Below are 27,997 nucleotides of genomic sequence, written 5' to 3'. Positions count from 1 at the left end.
TACAGACTTAGTATTGACATAACTTGATTTTTAGCAATTATGTGCGATATTCAGTGTGACTTGATAAACCATTAGAGGATCACAAAAGTCATAAATTAGTAATATCTCACTGGCTATAACATAGAAAGTTTCACAATAGACCACAGTAAGGAAGTATTCAAAATTATGTGTAGAAAAAGATTGTGGGTACTCTATATTATGTAACTAACCTGCACGTTGTGCACATGTACCCTAAAACTTAAAGTATAATAAAAAGGAAAAACTGGCAATGTGGAACATATGTGTTGACAGATTTATGAGCTCTTTATGAGTTACAATAGATAGGTGCTGGTAATTGGATATTTGAGGAAGTGGAATAGGAAAGCGATGTTAACACCTTTGTCTCTTGTGTGATTTGATATGCCGAGGGAATAGTAATGCACTTTACTGATAGAAAGAAAGGAATCTGTTTGCGCGGATTGCGATTTAGAAGCATATGGGAGATCAAATAGAAAATTTTAATGGGGACTTGCATACCTATGTCCAGAATTTGCAATCATCTAAAAGGATACATGTGTTACTACAGATGTAATAATGAAAAAAAGTCATAGAAAGGAATGTCATTGAATGGAAACTTTTTTAAAAAAAGTGAATGTTATCATGGTAGATAACATTAAGTTATCCAAAAAACAATCCATAGCCTCTAAGTAGTTAGTTTAACTTGTATGTAAGAAGGAGAGTTTTTTGTTTGTTTGTTTGTTTGTTTGAGGGAGTCTCACTCTGTCACCCAGACTGGAGGGCAGGAACACAATCTCGGCTCACTGAAACCTCCGCCTCCTGGGTTCAAGCAATTCTGTGTGTCAGCCTCCTGAGTAGCTGGGATTACAAGTGTCCACTACCACATCTGGCTAATTTTATATTTTTAGAAGAGATGGGGTTTCATAATCTTGGACAGATTGGTTTTGAGAAAAATTATAATTTTAAAAAACTGTGGTTACACTCAAGACAGATCTTTAGCCTTCTTCTAGAGTTCTTAGCTGTATCATCTGCAGTAAAATAAGACCAAGATTGGCCAGTTAGTTACCCAACTCTGCTAGGAGATTAAAAGTTTTATTGTTCTAGGATTTTAGAAACAAATCATACTATATAACTGAAAACTCTATACACACACGCCCCCACACACGCAAAATCATACACAATTTTCACTCAATAGACATTATAATAAGCATACCAAAAACCTGATTTTCACTCAATAGACATTATAATAAGCGTACTGAAAACCTGATAATAAACTAAATGTATTATAAAGCTGTAGAACACAATGATTAAAGCCAAATCATAATCTTAAATTTTAAACAACTGAAAATGTTAGATTTTAACAATTAAATTTTTCTAATTGTTCTTTTGTCCACCATCATAGATTTCAAGCAGATTAATTAATGTTGTAAAATGATATTAAGAGTTTCTATCAATGGAGTTTAATTTATACCATTTAAAAATAGTTTGTAGTCTTATATTGTTTACTATGTAACTTCTTTTATTTGCTCTAAAGTAAGGCTAAATCACATCTTAACCTCATCTCATCCAAGGAAGTGATTACAGTAAAATTATACATGTCGGGTCAATGTGGAAAACAGTGAATGTAGATTAATGTGGGTTTTTTGCAAGAATTTAGTATTCTCCTTATTAAGATTAGCTTGAAATGTTTTGTGTAATGAATATTTAGTCTATTCAATAGGCGTTATTCAGATATATATCAACATCTGCTATGTACCAACCACTGTTCAAGGCAGCAGATAACAATATAGGCAAAGATAATATTAATCCAAATTGCATGTGAAAACAAATGATACTATTGATAATGTGGCAGATGAAATGATTTTCACTTTATTATAATTTTTAAGAGAATAATACAATGAAATATGTACTGTAAGGGTTACAAGAAGTCTATCCATGTTATTCTTTACCTGAAATAATTAGATTACACAAATTACCTTTTCAAAAGGAAATTTATATTATAAATGCTCCTATGGCAAAAAAAAAACCTAGCTTCTGACTTGGAATATAATATTACTATATTAAGTAAACACGTGGTATAGAGAAAAAAATTTATTTATCTTTCATGGTAATGACAAAAAAGTTAGAAGTCTCTTTTTTTGCATTTTTAATATTGACTCTTAAGAAGAGTAAACAATTTTCAGTGTCAATATGTTGCAATTTAGCCAGACCTAAAAGAAAAATGACTGATTATTAGCAAATCAGGAAAATTTTATTGTTGCCATTGTAAGTTGCTTTAGCCATCATGTGTGTGTTCTTACACCATTAGAATTGAAATCAATTTTCTACTGCCAATTTATATTGCTGTTCTATAATCATGGGATTCTTGCTTTACATTCTTAAATGTTGTCTCTGAAAAATGAGTGAATACCAAACAAGTTTTTCTTTTTTATTCAAAAAGTTAGTCTTAAAAGGCTATTCCTGTTTAATAAAAAATAATGAGGTGATTGGCATATGGTGATGCATTTCTCTAATCCCAAGTAGTTGGAAGGCTCAGGCAGGAGTATTCCTTGAACCCTGGAGTGTGAGACCTCATTGAGCTATGAGCTATCATCATGTCACTGTAGTCCAGCCTGGGCCACAGAGCATAATCCTAAGTATAGAATAAAAAATAGAACTATGAAAAGTAATATAGCCTGACTGTTTTTAATTCACTTTTAATAATGCATGGATAGTATATTTAGCCAAAACATTTTAAATTAGTAACATGCCAAGAGATCAGATGTTTTAGTCAGATTGCTAGCTCCTCAACTGGCTAAATATGTAATATTTGACAAAGTATTTCTCCTAACAGTAATTGATTTTTTTATTTGTTAAATGGATTTACTAGGGCTACCCTCTTAGGGAACTAACTCTGATATTAATTAGATTACCTCAAAAACTTGTTACATATTAAGCAATAAAATATTAGCACATGTTTGGCAATAAAATATTAGGCACATATTAGGCAATAAAATATTAACTACTACTAGATATTACAGATTATTTCCATCTGCTTATTTTAAAGCTCACAGTGCATATAATAAAATTCCAGCCACCGAAAATGACTGTTAGATACAATAAAACACTCTAAGAGTCATTATCAAAAATGAGCATATCAGTGTATAAAATGTATGGTAGTTTTATTTAACGGTTGTTTCATTGTTTACCATAGTGTTTTGTCTTACAATTTTGTGGAAGCCTGTGTCAGAGTTAAGAACTTTTATAGAAGAGAATAATCATGGATGATTGAAATTGACATTTTAAGCTGATACCGACAATTATTGTAACTTCTATTACATTTATAGTTGTATTTTCTTTCAAAGGATAATGGAAGTCTTAAAAAGAAAATGGATACTTCCCTGACAGGGGAGATACCTAGGAATCCAACTTCCCAGGGCAAGGCTGATCTATTGCACTCTGGATGTGCCGACCCCTGAGATTTACAAAATTGTGGGAAACTCAACTGCATAATTTATGGAAATGAAGGACTGTGTTTGCACTTTCACGTGGAAAAAAGAAAAAAACAGAAAAGAAAAGAAAAATGACTTGTTTAGCGGATGTAGAAACTTGAAACTAGACCATGTACTGGAAACAATTCAGTATGCCTACAAAAGTTGATCTCCAGCACAAAACAATAAAATATCAAATGGTTATTTCTTAGGCAGATCAAATAGTGTTAGGATGACACTTGCAAAACCTTGCAAACTGAGTCCATATGAGGAGATGAGGGGCAGCACCCAAAGGAAGCAGATAAATCTGGGAAAAAGAGAAGTCATTGTTAAATGTGTAAGCCAATGATCATGTATTAATATTTCCCTTAAAAATACTTATTTTATTAAATGGTTAACATTGATTTCTTTGACCTTAAAAAGTAGGTTTTCTTTTGGAAACGACTGGTGTGAAATGGTCTAGAAATTATATAGCTAAAATAATTCAGATTTTTCCCTGAATTATAAATCATTTGCAGGAGTTGTGAAGATGTTAAAGATGCCAGCTTTTTTGCATTTCTTAAAAGTTTATTCTAAATGAAGAAAATTAAATATAAAGTATAAAATTACTTTCATAATAAAATTGTCAATCTTTTTACATATTTTGAATTTGAAGCCAGATAATCAAGATTCCTTAGATGAGCACTAAATGCTCTCCAACAGAAGATGCTACATTATGTCCTCATCCAACAGGCTTTATGTATCAACAGGTAAAAATAAATACACACATACATACATAAACTTTTTATTTTTCTTTTTCAAACTCATTTTGATCTTTACTTGTATGGTTTTCAATTTTATTTTCTTACATATTTGGTAACATATCAGCTGTGACTTCAAATTAAGAAAAAAATTATCGAAAGAAATAAAGGTTATTCAATTAGGAAAAGAGGAAGTCAAATTGTCCCTGTTTGCAGATGACATGATTACATATCTAGAAAACCCCATTATCTCAGCCCCAAATCTCCTTAAGCTGATAGGCAACTTCAGCAAAGTCTCAGGATACACAATCAATGTGCAAAAATCACAAGCATTCTTATATGCCAATAACAGACATAGGGCCAAATCATGAGTGAAATCCCATTCACAATTGCTTCAAAGAGAATACAATACCTAGGAATCCAGCTTACAAGGGACGTGGAGGTCCTCTACAAGGAGAACTACAAACCACTGTTCAATGAAATAAGAGGATACAAACAAATAGAAGAACCTTCCATGCTCATGGGTAGGAAGAATGAGTATCATGAAAATGGCCATACTGCCTAAGGCAATTTATAGATTCAATGCCATCCCCATCAAGCTACAAATGACTTTCTTCAAAGAATTTGGAAAAACTACTTTAAAGTTCGTATGGAACCAAGAAAGAGCCCACATTGCCAAGTCAATCCTAAGCCAAAAGAACAAAGCTGGAGGCATCAAACTACCTGACTTCGAACTATAGTACAAGGCTACAGTAACCAAAACAGCATGGTATTGGTACCAAAACAGAGATATAGACCAATGGAACAGAACAGAGCCCTCAGAAATAATGCCACATATCTACAACTATCTGATCTTTGACAAACCTGACAAAAACAAGAAATGGGGAAAGTATTCCCTATTTAATAAATGGTGCTGGGAAAACAGGCTAGCCATATGTAGAAAGCTGAAACTGGGTGCCTTCCTTGCACCTTATATAAAAATTAATTCAAGATGGATTAAAAACTTAAATGTGAGACCTAAAACCATAAAATCCCTAGAAGAAAACCAAGGCAATACCATTCGGGACATAGGCATGTGCAAGGACTTCATGTCTAAAACACCACAAGCAATGGCAACAAAAGGCAGAATTAACAAATGGGATCTAATTCAACTAAAGAGCTTCTGCACAGCAAAAGAAACTACCATCAGAGTGATCAGGCAACCTACAGAATGGGAGAAAATTTTTGCAATCTACTCATCTGATAAAGGGCTAATATCCAGAATCTATAATGAACTCTAACACATTTACAAGAAGAAAAAAAAAACACCACCAAAAAGTGGGCAAAAGATATGTACAGACTCTATTCAAAAGAAGACATTTATGCAGCCAAAAGACACATGAAAAAATGCTCATCATCACTGGCTATCAGAGAAATGCAAATCAAAACCACAATGAGATATCATCTCACACCAGTTAGAATGGCAACCATTAAAAAGTCAGGAAACAACAGGTGCTGGAGAGGATGTGGAGAAGTAGGAACACTTTTACAGTGTTGGTGGGACTGTAAACTAGTTCAACCATTGTGGAAGTCAGTGAGGCAATTCCTCAGGGATCTAGAACTAGAAATATCATTTGTTCCAGCCATCCCATTACTGGGTATATAACCAAAGGATTATAAATCTTGCTTCTTTAAAGACACATGCACAGGTATGTTTATTGTGGCACTATTCACAACAGCAAAGACTTGGAACCAAGCCAAATATCCAACAGTGATAGACTAGATTAAGAAAATGTGGCACATATACACCATGGAATACTATGCAGCCATAAAACCTGATGAATTCGTGTCCTTTGTAGGGACATGGATGAAGCTGGAAACTATCATTCTCAGCAAACTATCGTAAGGACAAAAAACCAAACACTGCATATTCTCACTCATAGGTATGAGTTGAACAATGAGAACACATGGACACAGGAAGGGGAACATCATACACTGGGGACTGTTGTGGGATGGGGTGAATGGGGGGAGGGATAGCATTTGGAGATGTACCTAATGTTAAATGACAAGCTAATGGGTGCAGCACACCAACATGGCACACATATACATATGTAAGTAACCTTCACATTGTGCACATGTACCCTAAAACTTAGTCTAATAAAAAAATTGTATCAAGCACCTACTAGAAAAAAAAAGAAAAGAATTATCTAGGACAGCTTTGGCAAGATGATCAGAAGAAGAATACTTTAAGTGTGGTCATGTTTTATTTTACCCTTGTGATATTTTCTTTGTAAGTAGGTACTACCTTGCCCTAGTTCATAAAAATTTGTGATATTTCAATAAGAGCATAAAGTAATTTATTTATTCTTTCTCAAAATCCAGAGACAGTAAAAATTAACCATTTTACGGGCTTTAATACAAAGTTTACTAAAAAAACAAATACTGATCAAAATATAAATAAATACCATTTATGAACACTTCTAAGTTAAAACGAATATTTTTGTTAAAATTTTCTGGGAAGATTAGCCACAACAAGGGTAATGCAGTCTTCTCTTTTCTTTTCTTTTCTTATCTTTTTTCTTTCTCTTTCTTTCTTTTTCTTTCTTTCTTTCTTTCTTTCTTTCTTTCTTTCTTTCTTTTCTTTTCTTTCTTTTCTTTCTTCCTTTCTTTCTTTCATCCTTTGTTTTTTCTCTTTCTTTTCTTCCTTTCTTCTTTCCTTTCTTTCTTTCTTTCTTTTTTTTTTTTTTTTTTGATGGTGTTTTACTCTTGTTGCCTGGGCTGGAGTGCAATGGTTGTGATTTTGGCTCACTGCAACTTCCACCCCAGGAGTTCAATTGATTCTCCTGCCTCAGCCTCCCAAGTAGCTGGGATTACATGCATGTGCCACCACACCTGGCTAATTCTGTATTTTTGGTAGAGACAAGGTTTCACCTTGTTAGCCAGGGTGGTCTGGATCTCCTGACCTCACGATCCACCCTCCTCAGCCTCTCAAAGTGCTGGGATTATTTTGAGTCATGGCACCCAGCCAGGTTAATCATTTAAAAGATTTTAGTGTGCTATAACATTTAGCATGACTTCTCACCAAGTTCATGTAGCCAAAAATTGGAATTACCTAAATTACAGCAGTTGTCCAGAGTAACAGCTCTATTGCTCAGAAACCTTATTTTTTATAACCAGAAAAAATCAAAGACAGGGGAAAAAATGTAAAAAACAAGCAGATTTTAATTCTACACATTCTTCACCTTTAATGTTTGATAGCTTAATTTCTTGCTGAGATAAAGATATTGCCATATTTTTAATAGGAATTCTTAAATATTACAACCAATATACATACTTTTCATGTGTCACAATGTTTGGAGCATGGTAGGTTGTATTTTTTGTGCTGGGGGCACTTTTGTGGCAGAATTTACTAAGGGATGCTTCTAAAATTCGCTTCACCTAATTCCAGTAAAGTGCATATTATCAGAATCCACAGTACTTTGAAGCACCATTGTGCCAAGATTTCTGACTGTTTTGCTAGCCAGTCACAATTTTCCTTGAAAGCAGTAAGTCTCCTAGTTTATTTCTACATTATTTTAAAGCTTTTGTCATTAGATGTAGGGTTTACTGAAGATAAAAGTGCCTTCCGATTTTAAATAATTAATATTTTTTAATTTGATGTAATATCTCCATGCCCATGTTGGAAACAGTAGGATATGAAGTGTGTTGCATAGTGTGAGGATCAGCAATTCATTTGTTTGAACCGGTTACAATATACTATGTTTTTATCTTTTTACAGTATATAAGCATTAGCATTGAACACCACGAATGCAAAATGCAGTCTACATTAGTCAAGACCTATAAATACACTATCAGGGCTACTGATATTGGTATATTGTAATCCAACTATGTCATGTGTCTTCCTATATGGACTATTGTTATTTGCAGTCTATGTTTCTCTTCTGGCCTAGACTTAGATTTTGGAATTTCTGTTCCTTAGAAAGTACGAGAGAAGTACGTTTAGATTAATCCCATTTCTGCATTACTGCTGCACCTCTTTAAGGTTGCCACCTCAAGGGACTACATCATGATATCCTGTTTCTAATGACCTCCCAATCATCCTTCAGAAGATTCTTCAAATGGGGATCAACATGTCCTTATTTAAGGTACCCCTTAAATTTCTACTATTAAGTGGATGCCAGGATATGATTCAGCCCATTGAAAGTCTGTGTATCACATACTGGCATCTGTTTGAAAGTCCAGTTTTCTATTGTTCACATGGCCAGGATACTGATTACTCTTTACGACTCATGAATTCAAACAATTGCCTTTATAAAACAATCATTTAACAGCTTAGAGTTCAATCATTGAGCTAATTTACTCATTCAATCTTCAATTGGTCTTCATTTCTTGTCTCTATGAAAGCCTGCCAAGAGGACATTATACATCCACCTTGAAACTGCCATTCATCAACTAAGCAGGTTGTTGTTGTCAATAGGGAGCTCTTCAAAGGGCATTGCCCATGTGACAGTGGGATCCAGTAATTCCTGAGTTTATTGCAACCTACATGCTAGAAAATACCAGACTGCCTGCTTTTGAACAGGATCATCACCTCATTGCACTTCCCTGGTAATATTTTCCTCTATAAAACCATCTTTTTATGTTATTTGAAAGTCTTCTGAGCACTTCCTCATTAGACTGTTTCTTTAATTTGCCCAACACTTTATACGTGTTGCAAGTTTTATAATTATTTTATGGTCTTCAGTCAAAGAAGCTGTCTCAACACTAAGGCAAGAAAACCTAGTAATTTTCTTTCCAATGGCACATATTGTTTCATGGCATCCAGGAGTGCCCTGGACCACAATTTCCAGCTAATGCTGAAGAGGGGCATGTGTGGCTTTTCTGCCATTTCCTCAGTCTGCCCAAGAACATGTTGCAAGTACTTCTAAAATCAGAAATTGGATCACAAAGTCCCAATGTGTAGAGAGAAGGAACTTTTTACAATTCAGAAATGGCCACATTTAGTGAAATTTCTGATTTAAACAGACCATTATTTATCATTTTTTAAACTGATGCATTATAATTTTGCATATTTACAATGTAGAACTAGTATCTTGATACATGCACACGATGAGCAATGACCAAATTTTTAAATGGCATATTGGTAATTGGTATATTAGTCATTTCCGACATATATGACATATTTGTTTCAAGAACTTTCCAAATCTAAACTTCTAGTTATTATGAAATCTATAATAAATTATTCATACCTATAACCTCCCTCCTATACAATCAAACTTTAGAACCTATTATTTCTAACTATTTTTTACACATTAACTAACTCACTTATTTATTTGCTTAATGTCTTTCCCAGCCTATAATAGTCTGTCATTCTATTCTCTACCTATGTGAGATCAACTTTGTTATTTCTCACATATGAATAAAAACAACCAATCCTTGTGCTTTATATTTCCTGGCAAATTTCACTTAATATAATGTATCTTAAATGAAGTATTTTGCCCCGGTAATATTTATTTAACTTATGGACGCTTTTATACAACTGAAATAATCACTCAGCTAAAATTTACCTTAACTGTTACCAAAATTCTTTGGGTACATAGGATTGTACTTTGAAAACAGCTCAATGAACAGAGATGTCTTGAAGATGTCTTAGGACAAAAATATTGTTCTCTTTTCTATCTCCTGTCTTTATTAACTCTGGATTGTCTTCCAATTAATAAAAATATTCTGATAAATTATCTTGGGGATCAACATTAAAGACCAAAAAATCAATAATGCACTCATTTAACTTTATAAATATAAGGAAAGAAGTTGAAACAAATTAAAAACTTGCTGAATAAAATTATATACATTTTGTACACTCCTAACTTTCAAAACACTTAAATTACTTTTTATTTTTTACTCTTATTGCTCAGTTCAAACATAGACTATTATAACTGGGTTTACAGAATAGTTATCATAAAAGATTCATAAAATAATAACCTACACTGGAGATAATACAATATAGTAAAATTTGTTCCAGCAGGCAGGAGTAAGACAAATGAGTCCTCTGCCATGAGTAACTTTGGGGAATAAGTAACTTTGGGGGAATAAGTTACTTAGTCTCTGTAGGATTCTGTATCTTCTTCTGGGAATAATGCATTTTCCAAATTACATAAGATTATTTACATGATGAAATAAGAATTATTAACACCGAATAAATATACCTATTAACCCTAGTTTTGGAAGGATGGGGTGGGGAGCATAGACAGAAACTCCAAAAGTCAAAACATGATTGTAGCCATAAAACAAAGTACAGTTGCTTTCCAAATATCTGAGAGGTCTCTGTATGCTTTTCATTGTATCTTAGGTTTGTGATGAAGAAATAAACAATACCCAGTTCCTGCCCTAGAGAAGCTCATTGCATAGAAAAAGGAAAAAGGCAGATATACCTGCCACAGTATAGTGCTGAGACAACATAAATCACAAGCAACCAAGTCCAAAGGTAAGATATCTAATTTGAAATTTTATATTCTGTTTCTATTGCTTCTTGCTGTTGTGATTAGCCATCTCTATATGTGTTAAATTCAACACCCTAGGGGTAACACGGGCTATCGTGTCAGAAATTACATTCCAACTTTTCTTCCAATAGTGCCTGTTAACCAAGGATTGGTGAATATCCTATATGAAGATTCTACTAAAAGTAAAGCTACCCCAACTGCAATGCTGGATGATATAATTTTCTGGGTCTAAGAAAGAGGAAGAAAGTGTGTGTTCTGTAATTTCTATAAATCATTAAGTGCTGAGACACTGGTAACTGAAAGACAAACTATTTCTGCCAACCGAAAGGAAAAAAAGAAGAAATTGTAGGAAAGCAATTTATTACAGTAAAACTATTCTGATTTTTTAATTTAGTTTCTATCAATATCTACACAAAAAGTAAAATTCATAATAATAATAATAATAAAGATCTTGAGTATAAACATTACCAAAATTTAGGTGTTCCATGTTTACTTATTTGGATGTGTATGCTAAATAGGTGACCACCACTGTAACCTAATTTTTTACTGCTTTATGTTCAAATTAAACTTTTCATAGGCAGTGTTATGATAATTCTTAACTAATATTTTTTACAAAATCACGGAGCATAATTTGAAGAACGCATTTGATTCTTTAGCAGGAAAAGCTCTAATTTCATAAAAACATATTAGAGAATTTTAAAAATAAGCACAGCTTACGAAACACAGACAATATAAATATAGTAGTCATAGTTTCTTAGCGATTTAAGCCACATTATGAAAATGTACTTTCCACAAATTCTTTTAAAGAAGAATAATTGCAGAGAGAAAAACTGTAGCTGCTATCAGAATCTTCAAACTATTAGTAATTAATAACTAGAATTTACCTCACTGTTCTGCTTCTCATCTTCAAACAATCATTATCTATATTTTTACCTATGCATTCAATTGCAAGAATACTGTTTCCAGTGTAGGGGGAAACACATACACACACGTATGTATATCTATAACATGTACATAGATATATGTGGCTGCTGGATCACAGAATTCATATGATAAGTAGCACCAGCATTTTTGAGTCCTACAAGTCTTTCTGGCAGGTGAGATCTAACAGAGAGCAGATATTCCCACTCAAAAACTGCTTCACAACCTGAGATCAGAAGAAAAAACAATGCTTGTACTATGAAAATCATAATTCTGCCCACTCTTCTTTCCATCACGTGACAAATTAATATTGACAACAACTCATTTATCATCACAGCCATTTTGAAAGAGTACTTTGAATTTTCAAACTAACAACAAATCAAGTGACCATTACAGATTTTTAACTTCAGACCCCTTAGGTACATAGTTTAATGCCATTACATCTGTTTGTTTGTTTAAAAAAGTGTTTATTTTAAAAAATGTCTTTTGAATATATATATACATATATAAACTATGTCAATTCAATTGTTAAATAAATTAACATACAAGGCATTTTTAAGAGGGGAAACTCTTCTCTTTGCATAGATCTCACGAGACAAATAAAGATCTGACTTTTTAAGTGGTGAGTTTAGCTAGAAACTCCTACAATATGCTAGAAAATATACTCACCCAGAGAAAAACGTAAACAAATAGAATTTCACATTCATCAATTAAAGATCTGTACAGAATGCTGTGTTAACTGTATTATTAATCCTTGGTTTTCTCTTAAAATAAACTGAATTTTGCTATCATTTGCTCATTTACTTATATTAACTCCCAGCCTGAGTTTCTGTTCTGTGTAAGATTTGAACATTGATACTTACTTTGTTGGACTTATGTGGACATTTAGAAGTAACAAAATTCACTCAAAAGTTTTCTTCTCACATTATGATTTTTAAAGCCATACCTCTCTTAGAATTTAACTAAAATAACATTAAGTAACTTCGAGGTTTGGGTTATAAAAATCATTTTAATGCACACATTTTAAATATAAAATTTGGACCATTAAATTTGGCTTCTGGATACTCTGAGGTTTCAGTATTTTTTAACATGTGATTCAATAAAACCCACTTTGGTTACCAACACCAAGTATAGGGGAGCACTTAAGAAATACATATATTTTTTAAAATTTAATATTGGCTGACATAAACGGTTTTAAATATATACCTGATGGCTACAAAATGTTAAACTAGTTGATCAAAAACAAACAAGCAAGAAAACTATGAGTTAATTTCTTCTAAATAAAAAATAGACTTTCAAAGTAAACTATTATTAATGAAGAAAAACAGCTTTATAATGTAAAAATTCACTAGTTGTTGCTTTCTCTCTGTAATATATTGCATTCAAACAGTCTAGTATCTTTTTGAGGTTCTTTACACAGCCAGTAGCTGGTGCTACAAGTAGATCAAAACCAGGACTGATGGTAGTGGAAGAGGAACAGACTGGAAGAGCTGGCTCTTCTGGCAGTTTTTTATTTCTTATACATTACAGTTAAACTTTTGATGCAGGGAAGACAACAACATCAATTAATTCCTAGTAAGTTAGAAAAAGAAATCACATGTTATTAGTAGAAAATATGTGTTATGAAAAATATGTATTTTCAAGAAAATACTTTTATGTTTATTTGACATAATTAAACATCTCATTATATCTTGAAACAATTTTGAATTTTGTTCCAAAGAAAAATCATTTCAAAAAACCCAAGGACAGTCAATGAATGTAATTCATTTCCAAAATTAGATTGTTGAAGAAATTTCTAAAACCTGAGAACTTTACCCAAAACAAAAATAACATTCTAAATTAACCTACTTTTTAAATTACATATTAATGGAAATAAATTTATTTTCAATAATAATAAAAGGCATTAAAATTACATTATTTTTCTTGAATTATGAAACATATAAAGAAAAACATCAAAAATATAATATAAAAAATAAGTTTTTGCAAGATGGATTTTTTCTCAATTAGAAATTCAATCAAGGGACAGGTGTGGTGGCTCACACCTGTAATTCCAGCACTTTTGGAGGCCAAGGCAGGCAGCATACTTGAAGCCAGGAGCTGGAGACAGGCCTGGCCAATATGGTGAAACCCCACCAGGTGTAGCCGTGCTCACCTGTAATCTAAGCTAATCAAGAAGTTCAGGCAGAATAATCACTTGAAACCAGGAAACAGGGGTTTGCAGTGTGCCAAGATTGCACTGCTGTACTCCAGCCAAAGAGACAGTTTGAGATTCCTTTATAAAAATAAAAGAAAATAAATTCAATCAATTAAGAATTGAGATATACTACTTATTTACTTTTCAATGTAGTTTCTGGCAACTTCGAATTGCAATTACAAAAATGTCTTAAATAAGGTGTGGCACACATTTCAAAGTTACTGTAATCTCACCTCTACAAAAAGAAAGCTTTTTTTATTTAATGTATTCAATTTCATTTTATATTAAGTTCCAGGGTACATATGCAGGGCATACTGGTTTATTTCATAGGTAAACTTGTTCCGTGATTGTTCACTGCAACTATTAACCCATCACCGAAGTATTCAGCCCCACATAAATAAGCTATTTATTCTGAAGCTCTTTTTTTCTCTGCCTCCGGACAGACCAAGTTGAAAGCTGTTCTGTGTGTCTTTAATGTTCAGTGTGAACGTTTAATGATTGTGAACATGGAGTGCTTGTTTTTCATTTCTCTATTAGTTTTCTGAGGATAATGGCTTCCAGTTTCATCCATTTCCCTTCAGAGAACATGATTTCTTTCATTTTAGTGGATGCATATTGTTTCATGATGTATATGTGCCATGCTTTCTTTATCTAGTCTGTTACTGATGGGCATTTGAGTTAATTCAATGTCTTTGCTACTGTGATTAGTGCTGTAATAAACATACACATCCATGTATACTTAAAATAGAATGACTTATTTTGAAGGGGAGCTATATACCCAGTAATGAAATTGCTGAGTCCAGTGGTATTTCTGGTTCTAAATATCTGATGAATTACTACACACTTTTCCACAATGTCCGTACTGATTTACACTCCTAACAACAGTGTAAAAGCATTGCTATGACTGCACTAACTCACTACCATCTGTTGTTTCCTGGCTTTTTAGTAATGTCCATTTTGTCTGGCCTCAGATGATTTCTCATTGTGATTCTGGTTTGCATTTCCCTAGTAATTACTGATGCTGACCTTTTTGAGTTAAATGGCTTCTGAAATGAAAGACACATAACTCTTTTCTTACCCCACTGTGTCCTCTTTATATCTGCTAATCAGCACTCATTTCACCTGTGTTTTAACACTGCCCTGCAAAAGAAAAAGTATTATAGGCTCAACTTATTAGATAGAGAAAATGATAGGATATTAGAACAGCAGAAAGTTAGAGAAAAATGAGATCTCATATAAAATTTCCACAAGTTTTTTCTTTTTTTTTTGACAGAGTTTCTCTGTTTTCATGCAAACTGTAGTGCAATGGTGCAATCTTGGCTCGCTGCAACCTCAGCCTCCCCGGATTAAGCAGTTCTCCTGCCTCAGCCTCCTCAGTAGCTGAGATTACAGGTGTCAGCCACCACGCCCAGGTAATTTTTTATCATTGTCACATCAAATCTACAGCTAAGCATATGAAGAGATAATAAGTTATCAGAAAAATGAAAAATCAAGCCACAATGAGATACAAGTTTATATTGAATAGAATGGACTGTAATGTGAAATAAATGACAGATGTTTTCGAATATATGGAAAAATTGGGAAACTCATCCAATTGTTATTGAGAACATGAAGTGAGGTTGCTTCTTTAGAAAACAGTCTAGTAGTTTCTCAAATAATTGGATGTACATTCAGCATATTTCCCAAAAATTAAGGTATATTTATGCCAATTTGTATAGGAATGTTTGTAGTAGCATTATTCACAATATAAATATTTCCATCAACTCCTGATGTGGAGGTGGACCTAGGCCGACACAACCTTGCAGTGCATTCACATCATACATTTCCTTACCATATATCTGATACAATTGATGCAAATTCATATATTTCATAATGAAACCACCAAAATAAAGAATTTAGACAAAATACTGGAACTTTTTTGCATCAGTATGCTTGGCTTAAAAATAGGACAGAATATCAAGCCTGTTTCAGAAATCTCAAGCTTAGGAAATGCCGGAGTTTTAAAGAAAGGACACTCTGCCTTGGAAGGAAGCATTATATTTATCTTTCATGGGTGTTTGTTATACATAGCCCCATTGAAGATAATCTACAACACAAGGCTGTAAGTCACAAAGAGCCTCATATTGTATGAGTCCATTTATATGAAGTGTCTGTAATAGGCAAATCCATAGTGACAGAAAATGTCTTATTGGATACCAAGGGCTTTAGGAAATGGGGAAGCTGGGATTGAATGGTAATGGGTGCAGTGGTAGTTTTTTATTTATTTAAAGTGATGGAAATCTGTATTTAAAAAGTGGTGATATTTGTACACCTTTATGAATACCCAGAATATCATGAAGTGTGTACTTTAAAATGGCTAATATGATAGTTTGTGCGTTATCTCTCAATTAAAAACGTGTTGAAACCTCAGTGAAAGTTTTGAGCACTACAAGCCTTAGCAGGAATGTAGATGCAAGTTAAACACACAGATATGTGTTTAAAAGCAAGTTAAAAGTACTGAATGTGCCCCAGTCACATAAAGTGGCAGTGAATTGAACAACTGAAAAACAATGTGAGGTAAACTCAAAATTGGAATTAAATATGAAAGAATGCTTTCTCCAGTCTATGTAGCAAAAAGTGGAGGAAAAGGCCATGTAGTTGGACGACACTTTCCTTATAAATAAGGCCTCTAACTTTGCCTTAAATGTTAAATCATTTTTTATAAGAAAGTGAAACTCAGAATCTGGAAAGAAGTCAGGAATATCAGCATTAAATTATAAATTGTTCAGCATACATCTGAAGAATTTAATTTACCTTTTAATTCTTGTTATACATAAATAGAATCACACAGAATTATCTAGTTTGTTAATAAAACCAGCAGGATAAATAATTTAGACAAATTGCTTAACCTTTTATTGCTTCAATCTCCACAGTTTAATACGAAGACCAAATAATAAGTCTGTTGCAGAAATTATGTCTGTGAATCTTTTAGAATAGAGATCATGCCAGGCATGGTTAATCACACCCGTAATTGAAACAATACAGGGGGCCCAAGGCGGGTGGACCACCTGAGGTCAGGAGTTTGAGACCAGCCTGGCCAGCATGGTGAAATCCCGTCTGTACTAAAAATGTCAAAAAAAAAAACAACAATCAAAAAAGAACTGCCAGTTGGGCTGGCAGTCCCCTGTGTTCCCAGCTACTTAGGATGCTGACACAGGAGAATTGCTTGAACCTGACAGGCAGAGGTTGCAGTTAACTGAGATCCTGTCACTCCAGCTTGAGCAAAAGAGCAAGACTTAATCACACCCCACTGCAGGCCAAAAATAGGTAAATAAATAAATAAATAAGAAAAAAGGATCAAATTAACTGCAAATATATCAGGTATTATTTACTTTAGTTCACCTGACAAAAGACAAAAATCCACATACTGACGGAACTTATATTTTGGCTTTAGTGGAAAGTAGTGACAATATCTAGTGATTTAATTTTAATTAAGAAGGACAAGGATGGTGGGTTTATTTATGGTGGAAAGTAGAAGATAACTAAAGGGGATGAGTGAATCAGAAGAGAAATGTGGATGACCTGTATCTGGGTGACAGCAGGAGAAATAGGGAAAAGTGGTTAGATTGTGGACCTGTTTTAAAAAGAAAACATGCAGAATTTGAGGATTAATAGAAAAGATGAGATGAAAATAAAAGCATCAAGGATGACCTTACAGTTTTAGGCCTTTGCAACAGGACGTGATTACTATCAGGTGAAATGGGAAACAATTGGGGAAGGTTATTTCCTCACCCAGGAAGTACAAGGGGTCAGGGAATTCCCGTTCCTAGTCAAAGAAAGGGGTGACAGAAGGCACCTGGAAAATCGGGTCACTCCCACCATAATACTGCACTTTTCCAATGGGCTTAACAAATGGCACACCTGGAGATTATATCCCACACCTGGCTCAAAGGGCCCTACACCCATGGAGCTTTGCTCATTGCTAGAACAGCAGTCTGAGATCAAACTGCAAGGTGGCAGTGAGGCTGGGGGAGGGGCGCCCACCATTGCTTAGGCTTCAGTAGGTAAACAAAGCCGCCAGGAAGTTCAAACTAGGTAGAGCCCACCATAGCTCAAGGAGGCCTGCCTGCCTTTGTAGGCTCCACCTCTTGGTGCAGGACACAGACAAACAAAAGACAGCAATAACCTGTGCAGACTTAAATGTCCCTGTCTGACAGCTTCGAAGAGAGTAGTGATTCTCCCAGCATACAGATGGATATCCGAGAACAGGCAGACTGCCTCCTCAAGTCGGTCCCTGACCCCTGACCCTGAGCAGCCTAACTGGGAGGCACCCATCAGCAGGGGCAGACTGACACCTCACACAGCTGGGTACTCCTCTGAGACAAAACTTGCAGAGGAACGATCAGGCAGCAGCATTTGCGGTTCACCAATATCCGCTGTTCTGCTGTCACCACTTCTGATACCCAGGCAAAGAGGGTATGGGTAGACCTCCAGTAAACTCCAACAGACCTGCAGCTGAGGTTCCTGACTGTTAGAAGGAAAACTAACAAACAGAAAGGACATCCACACCAAAAACCCATCTGTAAGTCACCATCATCAAAGACCAAAGGTAGACAAAACCACAAAGATGGGGAAGAAACAGAGCAGAAAAACAGAAACTCTAAAAATCAGAGTGCCTCTCCTCCTCCAAAGGAAAGCAGCTCCTCACCAGCAATGGAACAAAGCTGGATGGAGAATGACTTTGATGAGTTGAGAGAGGAAGGCTTCAGAAGATCGAACTACTCTGAGCTAAAGGAGGAAGTTCAAACCAATGGCAAAGAAGTTAAAACTTTGAAAAAAATATTAGATGAATGGATAACTAGAATAACCAATGCAGAGAAGTCCTTAAAGGACCTGATGGAGCTGAAAACCACAGCATGAGAACTACTTGATGAATGCACAAGCCTCAGTAACCGATGCCATCAACTGGAAGAAAGGGTATCAGCGATGGAAGATGAAATGAATGAAATGAAGTGTGAAGAGACGTTTAGAGAAAAAAGAATAAAAAGAAAAGATCAAAGACTCCAAGAAATATGGGAGTATGTGAAAAGACCAAATCTATGTCTAATTGGTGTACCTGAAAGTGACGGGGAGAATGGAACTATGTTGGAAAACATTCTGCAGGATATTATCCAGGAGAACTTCCCTGATCTAGCAAGGCAGGCCAACATTCAAATTCAGGAAATACAGAGAATGCCACAAAGATACTCCTCGAGAAGAGCAACTCCAAGACACATAATTGTCAGATTTACCAAAGTTGAAATGAAGGAAATAATGTTAGGGCAGCCAGAGAGAAAGATCAGGTTACCCACAAAGGGAAGCCCATCAGACTAACTGCTGATCTCTCAGCAGAAACTCTACAAGCCAGAAGAGAGTGGGGTCCAATATTCAACATTCTTAAAGAAAAGAATTTTCAACCCAGAATTTCATATGCAGCCAAACTAAGCTTCATAAGTGAAAGAGTAATAAAATATTTACAGACAAGCAAATGCTGAGAGATTTTTGTCACCAGCAGGCCTGCCCCAAAAGAGCTCCTGAAGGAAGCACTAAACATGGAAAGGAACAATCAGTACCAGCCACTGCAAAAAACATGCCAAATTCTAAAGATCATTAAGGCTAGGAAGAAACTGCATCAACTAACGAGCAAAATAACCAGCTAACATCATAATGACAGAATCAAATTCACACATAACAGTACCAACCTTAAATTTAAATGGGATAAATGCTCCAATTAAAAGGTACAGACTGGCAAATTGTATAAACAGTCAAGACCCATCAGTGTGTTGTATTCAGGAAACCCATCTAATGTACAGAGGCACACATAGGCTCAAAATAAAGTGATGGAGGAAGATCTACCAAGCAAATGAAAAACCAAAATAGGCAGAGGTTGCAATCCTAGTCTCAGATAAAACAGACTTTAAACCAAAGAAGATCAAAAGAGACAAAGAAGACCATTACATAATGGAAGACTTTAACACCCCACTGTCAACATTAGACAGATCAATGAGACAAAAAGTTAACAAGGATATACAAGAATTGAACTCAGCTCTGCACTAAGTGAACCTAACAGACATCCACAGAACTCTCCACCCCAAATCAACAGAATACACATTCTTTTCAGCACCACACCACACTTATTCCAAATTTGAAAACATAGTTGGAAGTAAAGCACTCCTCAGTAAATGTAAAATAATGGAAATTATAACAAACTGTTATAATTTCCCCATTTATTAAATGGGGAAAGATTCACCATTTAATAAATAGTGTTGGGAAAACTGGCTAGCCATATGCAGAAAGCTGAAACTGGATATATTCTTTACACCTTATACAAAAATTAATTAAAGATCAATTAAAGACTTACATGTCAGACCTAAAACCATAAAAACCCTAGAAGAAAACCTAGGCAATACCATTCAGGACATAAGCATGTGCATGTCTAAAACACCAAAAGCAATGACAACAAAGCCAAAATTGACAAATAGGATCTAATTAAATTAAAGAGCTTCAGCACAGCAGAAGAAACTTCCATCAGAGTGAACAGGCAACCTACAGAATGGGAGAAAATTTTTGCAACCTACTCAGCTGACAAAGGGCTAATATCAAGAATCTGCAATGAACTCAAACAAATTTACAAGAAAAAAACAATTCCATCAAAAAGTGGGTGAAGGATATGAACAGACACTTCTCAAAAGAAGACTTTTATGCAGCCAAAAGACACATGAAAAAATGCTCATCATCACTGGCCATCAGAGAAATGCAAATCAAAACCACAATGAGATACCATCTCACACCAGTTAGAATGGCTATCATTAAAAAGTTAGGAAACAACAGGTCCTGGAGAGGATGTGGAGAAATAGGAACATTTTACACTGTTGGTGGGACTGTAAACTGGTTCAACCATTGTGGAAGTCGGTGGATTGCTTCCTCAAGGATCTAGAATTAGAAATACCATTTGATCCAACCATCCCATTACTGGGTATATACCCAAAGGATTGTAACTCATGCTGCTATAAGGACACATGTATGTGTATGTTTATTGTGGCACTATTCACAATAGCAAACGCTGGGAACCAACCCAAATGTCCAACAATGATAGTCTGGATTAAGAAAATATGTCACATATACACCGTGGAGTACTATGCAGGCATAAAAAATGATGAGTTCATGTCCTTTGTACGGACATGGATGAAGCTGGAAACCATCATTCTCAGCAAACTATTTCAAGGACAAAAATACAAACACCGCATGTTGTCACTCATAGGTGGGAATTGAACAGTGAGAACACATGGACAGAGGAAGGAGAACATCAAACCCCAGGGACTGTTGTTCGGTGGAGGAGGGGGGAGGGATAGCATTAGGAGATATACCTAATGTTAAATGATGAGTTAATGGGTGCAGCACACCAACATGGCACATGTATACATATATAACAAACCTGCACGTTGTGCACATGTACCCTAAAACTTAGAGTATAACAATAAGAAGAAGAAGAAGAAAAGTAATTACACCAGGAAATAGAAAAGCCAATATTATTGTATTTGGGGATTCTGCAACTTTATTTTTCTACTAGATTTAAATGACAAGAGGTAAGCCACAGTATCTCACAAATGTAATACCAACCAATGTGGGAGATTTCCTTGAGCACAGGAGTTTGAGACCAGCCATGGCAACAAAGTGTGACTCTGTGTCTACAGAAAATACACAAAATTATCCAGCTATGGTGGCATGCACTTGTGTCCCAGGTGCATGGATCCCTTGAGCCCATGAGCTTGAGGCTGTAGTGAACAAGGGTTAGCCTGTGTGACTGAAACTCTGTCTCAATAAAGTAAAATAAGATAAAGAAATAATAAAGAATAAAACAATAATTACATATCTGTGTTGTTCTCACTTATTGTATAACAAACAATTTTTGATAATAAAATAGGAAGTTACGGAGAGTAGTATAGGTAAATGATTTTTGTATAATATCAACACTCAGTTTTTATAATTCACATTACATAATTACAAAGTTAAGATATTAATTATAATACCATTAATAATCACTAAGAAAAATACTGTTCAAATATACTGAAGAGAAACGTGGAAGTCAAAATGGTACCCTAGAAAAACAATCAAATGCAAATTGAACAGTTTTGGGGAAATAGAAGAATAATAACAACAACAAAACTAGTAGAAAAAATGACACAAATAGGAAAATAAATTCTTGTCAGCAATTGCTTTCCATCCAAATAAACTAAAATCCAGTTAAATGTCAAAGATCAGCAGAGTAACATTTTCAGTGTTTTAAAGGTGAGGAAAAAAATAATGCAAACAGTGACCAAATTAGAGCTGGAAAAACTATACAAATATCAAAATTTTTGTTTAATTCATCAAGAAGATACAATACTTATGTATATATCTAATAACATATTCTCAGGATATATAAAACAAAAATGAACAGATTAGTCTTGGACACCACTCCTGGCCAAGACTCATTTTTTAAAAACTGAAAAATATATAATGTTGGTAACTAAAAATTACACTCTTCAACAACCTGTGATTAACTGAAGAATCTGCAAGGAATTAAATAATTTTTGCAGATAAATAAAAAATTAAAACATACTAAAACTTCTGAAATGCAGCTAAATCAATGTTGTGAAATATACACATGTAAACATATAGATAAATAAGAAGAAATGTAAAATTTCTAACATAAATTTACACACAAGGAAGCAGAAAATGTGCAAAGTAGAGGAGAGTACTTTTACAAAAAAAAAAAAAAAATGGCCTAGTAAAGGAAGCTGCCATCATTGGCCCCCAACACTAACCCCAAAGAACACACACAGAAAAACCAAAACCAAGTACACAGTGCTGAGATTATTACCAGCAATAATGCAGAGCCCAAATATGATAATGAGCAGCTCCTAGGGTGACAGAAAAGTGAAGGAACCAGGCAGATGGTAAGAAAGTTTGCCTTTTATATTCATGACACACTTCCCCTAGTCAGCTGGCAACCAAGTGTGGAAAACAAAAAAACAAAAAACAAAACTCCTCTGACTCATGATTACCACACTGGATAAAATAAAGTTGAAGTGGATGACCAGCTTCCCCATGACTTTGGATTCCCTGGCAGGAGATCTATTCCTGCCTTAACCCAAGGAAGCCTTGTGAGTAACTCAAAGAGACAAAGTAGAAAGGCAGGACTCCCATCTCCAGCCTGGATATCTCAGTCACAGGAGATGCCAAACCCAAGTGCTGGTGCAGCATTACCATGGGGTAGAGGTATATTTCATAATTTCCTTGATCACAAACCTATAGACTGCTTTCCCACAGATCCTATAGATCACCTTCAAGATCTCTCAGATAGGAGACTGACTGTTTCAAAGTTTGTTAAAGCTGAGACACACCTGGGATTAAGGCAACATCTACTGCCAAAACAGAGGCACTGAGCTAGCCCAAAGCAAGTAAACAAAACCCCAACAATGGTTATGTGTTAAAGAAAACTCAAAGCTATCATATACAATAAAATGCAAACTAAGACAGAGAAAACAAAGGACTAAATAACTAGTCTTTCAATAAAAATATATAGTTATATAACCACAATAAATAACACCAAACAAGAAACTGTAACCTCCTTAAATGGACAAAGCCATAAACCATTGACCAGCGCTAATTAATGAGATGGCTACCAGTGGTTATGTGATCAAGAATTCAAAATACCAGTTTTCAGGAAACTCAGATCTCTAAAACAGCAGAGAAAAGGAACTGATATACTTCTGAAAGAAATTTTTAAAAATGGACTTAATTAATTTAAAAATAAAAAAATTTCTGGAACTGAGAACTATATTTTCTGAAGTAAAAAATTCAAAAGGCTTTCAACAACAGAATAAAGAATGATTAGCTTTAAAATGAATTATTAGGGCCAGGTGTGCTAGCTCATGACTGTAATCACAGCACTTTGGGAAGCTGTGATGGTTTGATCACTTGAGGTTGGCAGTTCATGACCAGTCTGGACATCATGGTGAAACTCAGGCTCTACTAAGAATACAAAAAATTCTCTGGGCATAGTGGTGCACACCTCTAATCCCAGCTAATCAGGAGCCTGAGAGAGGAGAATCACTCGAACCTGGTGGGCAGATGTTGCAGTGAGTTAATGTCGTGCCATTGAACTCCAGCCTGGGCAACACAGTGACACTTTGTCTCAAAGGAAAAAAAAAAAAAAGAAAAGAAAAGAAAAGAAAATTAACACAGGTTATTAGGAAACGAACAAACAATGAAACACAAAAACAATAAAAAATAGAACATTTACATGATATAAAAATTACCTAAAATAAGCAAATCGAAGATTTAGCACTATTCATGGAAGAGCTTAGCAAGAGGAAGGTATATACAGCAGATTTACATGAATAATTACAGCTTTCAAAAATTTGAGAAACAGCTACTTATACAGCTTCAGAAAAATCCTAGACTACAAAAAACTTTAATACCCCATAAAACTACCCCACAACAAATAAGAATCTAACTCTCAAAGGCCGAGAAATAAAGAAAATTCTGAAAGCAATACTGGCAAACAAAAATTGGAGGAGTTTGAAATCATTCGGCAAAAGACTTGTCAGCGATAGGTTTTTAAGGAAGACCCAGAATTAAAAATATAAATTGTGACGTCAAAAACATAGTTGGAAGAAAGGGTAAAAGTCTAGAGTTTTTATGTCACAAAATTTTCAGCTTAAACTAGTTGATTATTAACTATAAGATGTTTTCTCTGAGCCTTTAATAGCCATCAAAAAGTACAGCAGCAAAACCAACGATAAATACAAAGGAATTAAAGCTTAGCACTACTGAAAATATTTAAATGCTAAACATTTAAAAGCAGACATCAGAGGAAGAAAGGAAATAATCAATCAGATTTTTTCTTGTTTTCTGACTCAATCAGAAAACAACTAACAAGATAACAGTAGTAAGAACTTACTTATCAATAATTATCTTGAATGTAAATGAATTAAATTATGCAACTAAAAGACATAGAGTGACCAAATGGATTTTAAAAATGAGATTCAACTACATTTTAACTACGAGACCCACTTAATCTTTAAGGACAAACATTGGCTGAAAATGAAGGAATAGAAGAAGTTAACCTATGAAAATGTGAATAAAAATATTAGAGGTGGCTATACTCATATCTGATAAAAGTGATTTCAAGTGAAAACATGTCATAAGACTGAAAATGTCAGCATTTAATGATAAAGCAATCAATTCATCAAAAGTATACAACTGTCATATATACACACATATGCACTCAACATTGGAGCACCTAAATATGTAAAGCAAAGATAAATAGAAATGAAAAAAACAGTAAATAAAATAATAGTACGTAAAATAGTACATAGCAAATAAAATAACAGTAGGAAATTTCAGTACATCAACTGCAACAAGGAATAGATAAACTTGACAGATATTTAACAAGTCTTAACAAAATTAAGATGGCTGAAAACATATTTAATATTGTTTCAGGCCATCATAGTAGCAAACCAAAAATCAGTAGCAGGATGAATCTTGAAAAAAAATCATGAACACAAGAACATTTTTAAAATATTGCTCCTAAATAACCCATTGATGAAAAATAAAAATGAAAATGTATAAATATCTTCAGATAAATGACAATGGAAACACAACATACCTAAACCTATGATGTTCAGTGAAGCACTATTATGATGGAAGATTATAGCAGTAAGTGCATGCATTAAAAAAAAGATACAGATTCCAAATAAGCAACATCTCATTGTACCTACTGAATTAGAAGACAAAACAACTAAATTCAAAATTAACACAATAAATAACATAATAATTAAAACAGAAGCAAAGCAAACATAGCTAGATGAAGAAAAATATGACCAAAAAACAATAAAAAATTAAATTATAGAAATTACAAAAAACAAACAAAACAATTACAAATGATGGATGAGGAGTGATTTTATAAAGCTTTCCAACAAAGAAAAGGTAAGAAACAAAGGGCTTTGGAGATAAATTCTACCATATTTTCAGAAAAGAATATTAATATGTTTCAAAGTCTTCAAAAAAAGCAGTTAAATGTAATACTTCCAATTTTTTTTTATGAGACCTATATCATCTTCATACTAAGGCAAACAAAAACATCATGAGAAGTGAGAACTATAGGCCATTACCTCTGCTAAACATTGGACCAAAAATCCCTGATAAAATATTAGCAATCTGAATCCAACAACATGCCAAAAATATTATACATCATGGCCAAGATTTTACATCCCTGGCATGCAAGGCTGGTTATGTATACAAATAAATCAATGTGATTCATCACATTAACAGAATAAAAGATTAAAAGCATGTATACATCCCAATTAATGTGGAAAACACTTTGGAAAATCCCAACAATCTTTCTTGATTAAAAAACCCTCAACAGTTTAAGTATAGAAATAAAGTTTTTTTTTGTAATAAAGGCCATTTAAGAAAAAAAGGAAAAGCTAACTTTATCATTAACAAGGAAAAATTGATGGTTTTCCAAAGAGATCTGGTACAACACGAGGATGCCCACTCTCCTCACTTGTATTTAACATAGTTCTGAAAGTACTGGCAAGAGTAATCGGATAAGAAAAAGACAATGAAAGGCAGACAAATTACAGAGCAAGAAATAAAGTTATCTCTATTTGCAGATGACAGACTCCTATATGTATAAACAGTTCGAATATTCTATTTAGGAAACTTTTATAAGTAATGAATAAATTTAGTAAAGTCATTGTACACATAGTTACCTAACTGAAAAAGAAATAAAGAAACTCTTCTCTTTTATAAGCATATCAAAGAAGTTAAATTCTTAAGAAAAAATTTATCCAGAAAGTAAAAGATGTCTCCACTGAAAACGATTAAATGTTGATAAAAGCAATTGAAGAAGACACAAATAAATGGAAATGTGGTCCATGCTTATGGATTGGGAGAGTTAATATTGTTAAAATGTTTTTAGCATCCAAAGCAATACACAGATTCAATGCTAGCCAATCAAAATTTCAATGGCATTCTTCATAGAAATAGAAAACAAAATATAAAATTTATATAGCAATCTGGAAGTCTTTAAATTGTCAAAACAATTCTTAATAAAGAAAAATGAAGTAGGAGGAATCACCCTACCTTATTTGCAACTGGCATGAACATGGAATCCTGGCCAAATGAACAGAGCAGAGAGTCCAGAAATAAACCCAAGCTTATATAGTCAATTAATTTTTGAATTGTGCAACAAAATGATATGATAGAAGGGGATCATCTCTCCTATGAGCAGTGCTGGGAAAACTAGATTTCCACATGCAAAAGAACAAAATTGGACCCACATTTTACATCATACACAAAAATCAACTGAGGATGTGTTGAAAATAAATGAGCAAGACTACATTCAATGAAAAAGCGTTTGCACAGTAAAGGAAACAATCAACAAAATAAAAATAGACTAAATGTTGGAAAAGTGTTTTCAAGCTACATATCTGATGATGGGTTAAAATCTAAAATTTATAAAGAACTTGTACAACTCAATAGTAGGAAAACAAATAAACACACTAAAAGATGGGCAAAAGCTCTGAATTAACATTTCTCCAAGGAACACAAAAATGGGCAACAGGTATTTAAAACATATTTGACATCATTAATCATCAGAAAATTTTAAATCAAAAGTACTTTGAGACATTACATAACTCACATCGGGATGGCTATTATCAAAAACTCAAAAGATCACAAATGTTGGCTAGGATGTAGAGAAAATGAGACTCTTGAAGAGTGTTGTTGGTGATGTACAGCCATTATAAAAACTGATATGGAGGTTTCTGGAAAATTAAAAATAGAACAACCATATGCCTCACCAACTCTTCCTTTAGGGATATAAACAAAGGGAATCACTACCTCATAGAGGTATCTGTACTCTAATGTTCATTGCAGCATTATTAACATAGCTAAGATATGAAAAAAATCTTATTGTCCAGTATAATGAAGTACTATTTAGCCCTGAACAAGAGTGAGATCTTGCCATTTGCCAAAACATGATGACCTTGGAGGAAAATATGCTAAGTGAAATCAACTAAACACAGAGAGAAAAATATTGTGTAATATCACAATATTTTTGTGAGGGAGGGTGATGCCAGCCTTTTTTTTTTAATCCATTTTCAAAAGCTAATAGAACAAGAT

The 27,997-nt window shown here is 34.1% G+C and overlaps 2 pseudogenes; one reads left to right on the top strand and one right to left on the bottom strand.

Annotated features, from left to right (window-relative positions):
• LOC129530205 (centriole and centriolar satellite protein OFD1-like) overlaps positions 1-27,997 on the bottom strand; it is an 812,440-nt pseudogene that overhangs the window by 765,947 nt on the left and 18,496 nt on the right.
• LOC129530445 (uncharacterized) lies at positions 3,370-3,523 on the top strand (annotated as a pseudogene).

The sequence above is a fragment of the Gorilla gorilla genome, chromosome Y (assembly GCF_029281585.2).
Source record: "Gorilla gorilla gorilla isolate KB3781 chromosome Y, NHGRI_mGorGor1-v2.1_pri, whole genome shotgun sequence".
In the NCBI taxonomy this organism is placed as follows: domain Eukaryota; kingdom Metazoa; phylum Chordata; class Mammalia; order Primates; family Hominidae; genus Gorilla; species Gorilla gorilla.
The sequence above is the reverse complement of the archived record's forward strand: the minus strand, read 5'-3'. Positions and strand labels throughout refer to the sequence as shown.